The 10,109-nt window shown below is 46.3% G+C and overlaps 1 protein-coding gene across 2 annotated transcripts in view; it reads right to left on the bottom strand.

Annotated features, from left to right (window-relative positions):
• Positions 1 to 1,160: 1,160 nt before the first annotated feature.
• Positions 1,161 to 10,109, bottom strand: part of HEMK1 (HemK methyltransferase family member 1) — a 103,436-nt gene continuing 94,487 nt past the window's right edge. Inside the window, exon 12 of one of the 2 annotated variants that reach the window (XR_010923669.1) lies at positions 1,161 to 2,573. The gene's annotated coding sequence lies outside the window, so the exon portion shown is untranslated. The remainder of the gene's footprint in view (positions 2,574 to 10,109) is intronic. The other variant, XR_010923670.1, reaches the window with a different exon arrangement.

The raw sequence follows: 10,109 nt of genomic DNA, 5'->3' as shown, positions 1-10,109 counted from the left end.
TTTTTGAGGTTATCTGATGCAATGCTGCTCATCTGCATCTGCAGACAGCCTGAAACATTAATGTTGTAAACTGCAGTCCTAACACTGAAGCTTAAAGATGACAATGTAAATACCAATGGTAACTATTTCACTGCTGATGGTTTAAACAACCAGCAAATGTGTTTATCTCACAATCCCAGACTATGTCCCCAGGTACCAAAAGCCCCAACTGTACCCTATCCAGCTGTCAAAACATCTGGATTTCCCCCTTTCTTGATGGCAATATGGTCTGAGTCACATCAATGGGGGAAAGAGCTCAAAAGACAAGAATATAATATGTGGAGCAGAGAAAACACAGTGAAAATGGAATGGGAGGCAGAGAGGTAATGGGTACATGACCTACAATGTTTTAAGATACCCAAAGCTGATGCCCTTAAGAACAGGATTGGAGTGTCTCCTAGGTTTCTCTGTGAGGCTTCCTGATATAGTTTCTTAAATGAGACTTGGAAATAGAGCTAGTGCCGATTTTGGGGGGGGGGGGGGGGGGGCTATGGGGCGCTCTAATAATGTGATGACAAGTTACCGAGCAGAGCCTGTGTGCAGCACACTCATTCTTTCCCCCTTCTCCTTCAGACTGTGGCAATATACATAATGAGCTCTAACAACTATCTCCTCTCAGCCAACCCCTCTCCCTCTCTGCCATCAGCCTTCTACAGAACAGCCCAGCCCAGCCCTCCCCTTTCTTCCCCGTAGTCATTTTAGCCAATAGCTGGAATCTTCCAGGAAATCAGACAAGACAAGAGCCGAGTCATTCCTCTACCAGCTGCCCAATCAGACAGCAGGGAGAGGAGATTTAAGAGGAAACTAATTTGAAAAAAGCAGCTCTTTGCTTTTTCTCAGGACCTGGCTTCTGTGTAGCATGACACACAAAAAACAAGCTCTTGGATGACATCACCCAAGTGAAAACCAGGCAGAAGTAAGACGGGGCAATGGAGGGAGGCAAAGCTCTGAATTAGGCTTTACACAGACATGCACAGCCCAAAGTGCATGTCAGAACAAGAGTAAAAGGCTTGCTTCAAGAATCCAAGAGAAATCCAGTCCCCTCCCCTGTATCAGATATCGATCGATTAGAGCTTACTTCTGAGGAAGATACACAGCAGTCATGTTCATGATAAGATCCTTTAATGCTCTATCGTGTATGGCTGAGGTTAGCTTAAATAAGGTATTTTACACACAGCACCACCTAGTGGCTAAACTGTACAAGACAGTTTCACATGCCATTACATCTTCCCATTTAGGTTCTGCATTCCCACCATTTACAATATTTACACTATCATGCTATCTTTGAAATTCAGTCTGTAACAGTCTATTAAGTGTCTCTGAATCATATTGATTTTCTAATAACACAACCTGAACACACAACAACTTGACCATCTGGTTGTCCATTAGTTGCAATGGTTGGCTGCAGCTGGTCCTGAATCCTGGAGTCGTCTTCTTCTTGTTCTCCATCCGCCATCTGTAGAGTTTGCTCTTATTGTTCTTTCTGAGGAGCAAACTGCAGATGTCAATGGTTTCTATTGAACTCTCCACTGTCGGTCTCAATCGCACATGATCTGGGAACTGAACTGTTTTTTTTTACGACAGCTGGAGTTGTCCATACCTTTTCTCCTTCCAATTTGACAAGAACACAGTCACTAGGCTCTAGACTTTGGGCAGTTCTCGAACTGGATGGAGTCTGTTGCAAAAGTATTCATAAGCTCTTTTAGCCTTTTTATCCAATTTAGCAAATTGGTGTGGGGATGGGTGGTGTGCAGTGTTTCTCAGTGTTTTTGATTCCAGGGACCGGCTTCCTATACAGTGTCAGGGAGATCTCAGGGAGCAGTGGTTCTCAACCTTTTTGGGCTCAGTACCCATTTGTAAATGTTTATGGCCTGTCGCAACCCAGTAAATAACCTGGGGATGGAGGCCCTGGGATGATTTTAGTCGGGTTCTGTCTCCTGGGGGGTTGGGTCCTGCCTGGCCCTCACCCCACACTGGCGGCTTCTGTGTGGTGGGGTTGGCTGGCTTGGCTCTCCACTCCGGGCATTTCGATCTCCGGGATTACAGTGCTGCTCAGGTTTGGCCCTGCCCACCTGCCTGGACCAAATCTGGGTGAGTGGCGTGGTGACCTGGTTCAGGGGGCTGCAGTGCCACTCAAATTCGGTCTATCCAGACTTCTGCCGTCATGACGGCTGGGCCAAACCTGAGTGGTGCTGGAACCCCTGAGGTCGCAGTGCCTGGAACATTCTAGCGACCCAATTTTGGGTGTTCAGAAACCTTGGACTAGAGCTTGCCAGGACTACTGACTTTATTGTGGGAGCAGGTGAATTGAAACTTGCCTCACAGAACTTGATCTAGGGAGAGTAAGACAGAAATAATCTATTATTCCTGGAAACAAGGGGCAGTAGCAGTCCTTCTGCCAAGCTACAGTCCAGAGCCTATTAAATGCAGATTCCTTTCCCTGCTCCACCTTCCATTGTCAGGGCAACACTCCCCAGGGTTGACGTCAAAGCTGCCTTTCGTTCGCTGCACAGTCTTCCTTTTTGCTGGCTTGTCTGGCTAAGACACAAAGAGAGCTGTAGCTGTGCAGCAAACTCTATTTTGATTATGATTCCAAACACATCCAAGTGTTTGGGAGAAAAGTCTCCTTCCCAGCCCAACAATTTCAAGATTTCCAAATGAAAATTCAAAGTGTCTCCTCTCCTGAATAAATGATCTTCCACCCTCTTTGCATCATTAATCATCCCCTCACCCATTCCCTGCTGAATTCTTGCCCTGTATCTTATCTAGTATTCATTTGTCGTGAATTATTTAGATGTTAGGATCTGCAGGCCAGAGACAGTCTCCCTTTCCTGGCGTGTGACACACACAGAGCATAAACCTACCACATCGCTATGTCAGGGATACTCAGAGAGAAACCCTGCCCACCTGCAGAGAAAATGTTGCATTTGGGAATGGATCTCCGTATGTATCAGGGTAGCACTCAGACTCAGTGACACTGGAAAGGTGGGGGAGGGAGGATATTAGGTGGCATGATGACACCTTTCCAACCCCTTCAACCTGGAGCAGATTGGGCCAAACTGGTTTAGGAGACTAAGCTCAGTCAAATGTTGGCTAAAGAAGTGCTGGTCCACACAGGATCACAGCTAAGAACAGGTGCTGGAACTACGGGTGCAGGGTATGTTGCTGCACTGGCCTGAAATGGTTTCCATCATATACAGGGTTTACAGTTTGGTTCAATGGCTCTCAGCACCCCCACTGTACAAATTGCTCCAGCCCCCCTGCAACTGAGCACCCTTGTGCTTCACCCTTTCCCCTCCTGCTGCGCATATACTCATCCCCCTGGAATGTTTCTTACTTAGGGGAGATGGAGAATGGGCTGGGCTGGGCTGTGGTGAGGCTGGCTATACTAACTCGGGATGTCCTCAATTATCGCCTTACCTATGGCACTTTGGAGGGCCAAAGATCTGGCCCTTTGAGTATGGGTTAGTGCAGGCAGAATAAGGCTGCAGACACACTACAAACTGGAATTTCTATTCATTGCAACTTCTAGCTTTTGCCTTTAAACGCCAACTCTCCAAACAAGTGAATACGGCTCACAAAGGAATCAGAATAAAGTGAAATGACAGAGTCACATGTGCATGTAGGGACTGACAGGATAACTAGCTGTTGGAGCTCTCCCAATCTGAGACGCCTACAGGCTCTGGTTGTTTGCATTAAAATCTGACTACATTTTGAATTCCTGGCTTTGACAACAAGGTTCAGGGCACTTGCTAAGATATTTCCTGATAGGGAATGCCCTCCCTCGCTGTTGCCCTATTCTCAGGTGTGTCACAATGACTCTTCTACATTTGAAGTGGGATAGAAGGCACTGGGTTCCATTCTCCGAATGTAGGAGGCCTGCAGGGCCCCTCCTTTCCTTCTAAAATGTCTAAGACAGGGGCTGGGGATATCTTTGCTCTTCTTAAGTGTCTGAAATTAATATATGGACTCATAGAGAATGACTCCCAAAGGCAGGGCTACTTTTGTTTGAACACGTCCATGAAGGCTTGCTTACTTTGTAAACCCAAAACTGGACGGAATTCAGGACATTTAACTCCATGCTGAGACATGGGATCACCACTGCTCACTAGTGGGGTTTTTGAGCTATTCGTAGTTACCAAGCCAAAGAAGAACACACTCTTGATGGCTGGCAAATAGCCCTTTCCTCCAGCATCTCTGGTGCCAGACTGACAGAACACCATATCCTCACCCTAGACCAAAGTCTACTCCAATTCCCAGTATGCATAAAGTGCAAGTTAGAATAGGACTGCCAGTACTTCAATGCACAGCTTGGTGACCACACTTACACAGAGAAAACTGAACTTCCTGGAAAACTAAACCAGTTCACAGTTATGCAGAATACTACTTATTACCTGGGTAGTGAAAGGAAATTTTTACTCAAGAACATACTCTTCTGAAGTGGGGGGGGGGTGGGGGGAGGGAGGAGGGGGAGGGGGAAAGCACTCAATGAAGACTCTGAATATAATGCTACTGCCTGCTCATGTTCTTCAGCCAAAATACAAGCAAACTCATAAAAGAAGTAGCTGGACATATTGTTTATCCTCCAGCTCTTTCCTTAAGATCCTTCTAATGTTCTCAGATAAGTACTTAATGTACTCACTGCTGCTCTCTTAAGCTAGACTTCAACACATCAGAAAGGAGAGTCCATTTTGCCAGAGCTCTTGTAATGAATTCTGAGACAGGAAGAACCAAGCTACCCTGAACCCTGGCTTCATGATGCAAAATTTACAAGAACACCTGGGCTGTGTCTATAGCGGCAATTGTTGGGAAGTCTCCTACTGCTATAGCCCATGTCATGACAGAAATAGTGGGAATGCTATGCAGACAGGGCGTAGGAGATTTTATCATGTTTCATGTATTTCAAAACAAGAAGGGATGACTATGCTCATCTAGTATGACATATTGTATAACACAGGCCAGAGAACTTCCCCACAACAATTCCTAGAGCAGATCTGTCAGAAAAACATCCAATCTTGTCTTTAAAATGGTCAGTGAGGGAGAATCTACCACGAACCTTGGTAAATTGTTCTAATGGTTAATTACGCTCACTGTTAAAAATGTACACCTTATTTCCAGCCTGAATTTGCCAGGCTTCTCAAAGTAGGCCTGGATAACATAGTGGCAAAAACACCAGAGGCTTGTCTGCACTAGTGTTCCCCACTCATGGGAGACTCCACAAAACTGCCAAGTGTAAACAATGCCCGTAGGCCCCATTCAGGTTCTTCCTGCAGTACAATACCATCCAACTGCTGTGCCTACCTTCTTTTCTCTGTAACCATATGGGCTTGAAATGTACTTTAAAAAAAAAAAAGAATAAATAAATGATAAATTAATAAAAAATGAAAGTTGAGATTCTCACCGAATCATGAGTCCTGGAGCTGGGGCTTTAAGAAAAACACCAAAGAGCAGGAGGGTTGGTATAATAAGCGAGGGCAACTCCAGCAGCACTCACTGCTATGGAGTGAAGCTCTGTGTCAATGCTAGATACTTGCGGATGCTGTATCAACAGAGACAGAGTTGTAGGATGGAGATCTTTACTGACCATGTATGGAAGCCATACTACATGCTGAGATAGGGGTGGGTCTGGCAAGCACCTGGCCTAGCCCAGTTTGCATGCTAAGCCCCTGACATCACACTAAATTCAGTCCCTCCTGAAACCTGACCCATTTTCTTCAGTTCCACTCATCATACTATATCCAGACTATGCAAGATGATGACTCTGTTAATAAACTTCCTGTCCTAAAGTATGTGCATTTGTGTGCATTTTCATTTCGGGGTGTGTAAAGGGCTATTTCCTAGTAAAAAGTAAGCCTGAAAATTTTCAGCTACTTCTTGTTAGTTCCAATACACCAACTAACAATCTTTATCACCTTCCACAAAATGATTGCAATGAATGGGTCTGTTGCGCTCTGGCTCCCAGGGGTACTGGTTTTCCATTAAAATCAATGGGAACAATTAGGAAAATTTTAATGCAGCATGTTGGAATTTCCATTCTGGTTTAAAGCCCCTGCTGCCTTTACTTCTCTGTCTCTGCTGTGCTTGCTCTGGGGCAGCTGGCTGCAGAGATGTAAGGAACCACCAGTGTTCCTTTGAGAGGATATGAGTCAAGGAACCTGCTGCACTGTTTTATGGGGAAGTGTGACTCAGTGCATGTAGCACTAGCCTTGCTCTCCACAGCCTTGCAGAAGGTGATAAAATTGTGTAATCCCCAAGACAGCTCACTAAACATCCTAATTCTGCTGATCCTCCCAGGGGAGGGGCACCTCTACTGAGTACTGTGCGTTAGCCGATTTCTTAGAATAAACTACTATAGCTCCTGGTGAGCTCATCAAGTGGGAGGCAGGATGCTGGGCTGCCTGCCATGCTGTGAGACAAACAAGGAGCAACAGAAGCACTCGATTTATCAAGAGCTCTGCAATGATTTGGCAGAAGCCTGTTGTTTAGTCTACTTGCTCCTTCTTCATAGAGCAGGGGACAAAAGTACAAAGGCCACAGTGAAAGCAGGCAGAAGCGGGGTTAAGGGGAGAGAGGAGAGAGACTGCTGAGAGGGTGGGAGAAAAAGTGAAGAGAGGGAACAGGAGACTAGTCAGGGAGCGGGGGATGGGAGGGATGAAAAGGAAAGACGGAGTCAGAGACATCTTGACTGGTTGGGAGAAAGGGGGAAAACAGGGGAACTGGGCTGAGGGGAAAGTAAGGAGTGAAGTACTGAAGGGGATTGATGGAAGAAGTAAAATATTAAAGAGCAAGAAACCCTGGAGGGAAGCAAGAAGGGGACAAGGATAGACAGAACAAGCAGGGGAGGAAGGAAGGGAACATCTGCGGGTTTGAGAAGGTGCAGGGAAAATAGATGAAGAAATTGTCTGCTGCCAACAGGCAGAGAAAGGGTAGGAAGTTTCCTGAGGGATGGCTCCTCTTCATTCTCAGCACAGTCCTAGAGGCAGGGAGCATGGGTTTCATTTGATGCCTGTTCACCAGAAGGGTGAGTACTGGGGGAACATCCCCTGATAACATTAGCACTAGCAAGATTCCCCCGTGCCTGCCCGGTGCCAGAACCAGTTCTCTGGGCTTGTGCTGCATTTGTGCAGCACCTATCACAGCATGGTCTTGGCCCATGACTGGGGTGCCTGGCTGCTGCAGTACTACAGTAGGATTAGTAGTAATCGTACTACTACTAACTGGTGCAAGAAGCTCTCAGAATCTCCACAAGGTGAAAACTGGCAGACCATATTTCCATCATTAAAAACAAAATAAAAAAATGACAATCACCCAACCATCTCCCCCCAAAAACTATTCTCCTCTGGGTCAAGACCATGCTTGGAAAGTTCCTGCCCCAAAGGAATCTGAGAAATGTCTGAGCAATTGAAAAGAGAGATTGTTTGTGAAAACTGATAAGTGCTCAATGCCCCTAAACACAGTAATATTCCTGTGATGATGAGAATGCAAATATGTTTCTGCTATAATGGGGTGATTTCCCAGCAACTGCCCAAAACTTGTCACTAGCACTTTTATAAAGTCATCTTTTATTCTCACTCTTTCCCAGCTCCTCTGTCTTAAAACCCACAAGAAAACCCATGATACAGTGGGAGGTGGGAAAATCCAGACCTTGCTACATGAAAAGTTATCTTTTAACAGGTATATTTTCCAGAGAGGCCTATTTTGGTCTTTCCAGCAAGCATGGCTTTGCTAGCGATTTACAAACAGCAGTGACCACAAGTGGTGTTTAGCTCACACTACACATGATTTGTGCTTTTGGAACTTGAGGGGCTGAATTCTAGTACCACTGTTGCCCTGGAGTCCCGAATGCTCATGATGTGCAGCTGAGTGGCTGTCACAAAGACCTATGTCTGCTGATTTGCTACCATATTTATGCCTTGAGGTGAGAAGAGATGAATCTTCAGATTCCGTGCTCTTTTGAAATATACTCTAATTCCACATTGAGAGGTGGTGCAATCTAGCATACAGGATTCTAAACTGGCTCTCAGGAGACCTGGTTCTAGTCCTGTATCTGCCACTAGTCTGCTTTATGACCTCAGGCAAATTGCTTCACTTCTTTGGGTATGTCTACATGGCTGTGAGAAGCAAGCCTCCCAGCCGGGTTAGAGAAGCTCGAGTTAGTAGAATACAAATAGCAGCAGTGGATTGTTAACCTGAGTGGTGGCTCAGGCTAACCACTGGTGCTCAGACCCAGCTGTTCTCCTTGGTCTGAGGTCAGGTGGCTAGCCAGTGCCACAATGTCCACGTTGCTATTTTTAGCACTAGTTTGTCTACCTGGGTTGGGAGGATCACACCCAGCTGCAGTGTAGACAAACCCCAGCTATCTTGTTTCCCCTCCCACCATTTCTCTGGCTTGTCCATTTGGAATTTAAGATCTTTGGACATGTACTGTGTCACAGTGTGGGCCTATAGAGCATGGAGACCCAAACTCTGTGGGGTACTCCAGGTGCTCCTCTAATATCAGTAATAATGAAAGCTCTCTGCTGGGTATTTCTAGGATTCATTTCACGGCAGTATGTAAGGGGCTGTTCTGGACTAGCATTATGAAAGAGAATACTGTAGCAGGGTTTTAGTCTCAGCAGGGAGCAACTGATTCCAGAATTTTTATTAACAAAAAGACAAAAAAAGTTTTAAGTTTTAATCCACACCCTCCCGCCCCCTGAGAAATGAGAACTCATTCATAACTCTATAGGAATATCAGTTGGCCGGAATTCTTTGCTCAGCTTTGTGAACATTGTCCCCGGTTTCGTGGTGTTGTGAATGCGTGTGTGCATATCTAGCTCTAGCTAGTTGGCAGAAGAGCAAGCTGAGGTCAGAAACTGTTACTCAGCAATAAGGGGCAGAATCACATTGTTACCATAGGCAACATGTGAGATCAGGGACCTGCAGGGAAACCCGAGTTGGTATGCTACTTTGGACAGGCACTGTCAAGCTGCCCCCACCACTCTCTTCCCTTCTCACGGTTATGACATCTGGATGAAGCTGCCTATGGAGTGATGTGTAGGGATGGGTGGGTTTTTCTGATTTAGTAGTGTTCTGTGAGTTTGACTCAGCTGCTAGCACCTCTTCACCACACAGGATGTCTCAGCTCTTCTGCACTGCTCTGGTTTTCCCTTTGCAGCTACGTTGATAGGAACACATCAAATGGAAGAGTGTTTATTTTTCTGGTTACTGTTTTTCAAGCTGCTGCCTGGCCTGAGCCATTTCCAGGAATTGAGGCACCCGAAGAGAGAAACTTTAAAGGCTCATCAACACCACAAACATCAGTGCTGCGTCAGGGTCCCACAGAGTGCAGCCGGAGCAAGAATTCACAGAGACCCAGAGGAGACTGCACGTGACAGTAGGGCTGAGCAATACGGGTAAAGAACAACCACAGCCTCAGACCAAGCCTGGTCTGATACGGCACCTTCTCAGCGGAACCCAAGCATGGCAACAACAGCAGATGTTTGAAGCAAATGCTATCGGCTGGGGCACACCACATATCCCCAGAACAGATGGAAGGGCAAAGAGTTTGCCATTTTCCCAGCCCACAGAGCCTGCTCTCTGGTGACAGGCTGTACAGAGGGCAGAAGGAGAAAGGGCTATCCATGCAACTGGCTCTCAAGAGTCTATTCCCTGGGGAAGGGCTTCCAGAGCACAGGGAACATTTATGGGGTGCCGCTTTATACCATCAGTTTTGGGGCTGCTGAAAGTAGAGCCTTAACCTGAGTGTCTGCAAGCTGCCATCTCAACAGTGTGTGTGTGGGTGGGGGAAGATACTAAGTATATAAAATTAAACCAGAATGGGTTTTCTTCCTCCCGAACATGGACTTTCCCATCAACTAACCCCAGAATAGCTGATATGGTGACACCACCTAGGCTCTTCTCCTGCAGACCAGTTACACCAGGGAAGGCAGCAATGTGAATATCCACAGATGAAGCTCCCTCCCACATTACAGCAAACCAAGACAGGACATCTACCATAGTTTGCTGCAGAGCCATTTCCAGCCCATCAGTCCCCCAGCTGGTCCACATGCCCTGGACTTAGATGTCTG

This window comes from Emydura macquarii, unplaced genomic scaffold (assembly GCF_026122565.2).
Source record: "Emydura macquarii macquarii isolate MOO-44397 ecotype Brisbane River unplaced genomic scaffold, CSIRO-AGI_Emac_v2 contig_2846, whole genome shotgun sequence".
NCBI lineage: Eukaryota > Metazoa > Chordata > Testudines > Chelidae > Emydura > Emydura macquarii.
The sequence above is the reverse complement of the archived record's forward strand: the minus strand, read 5'-3'. Positions and strand labels throughout refer to the sequence as shown.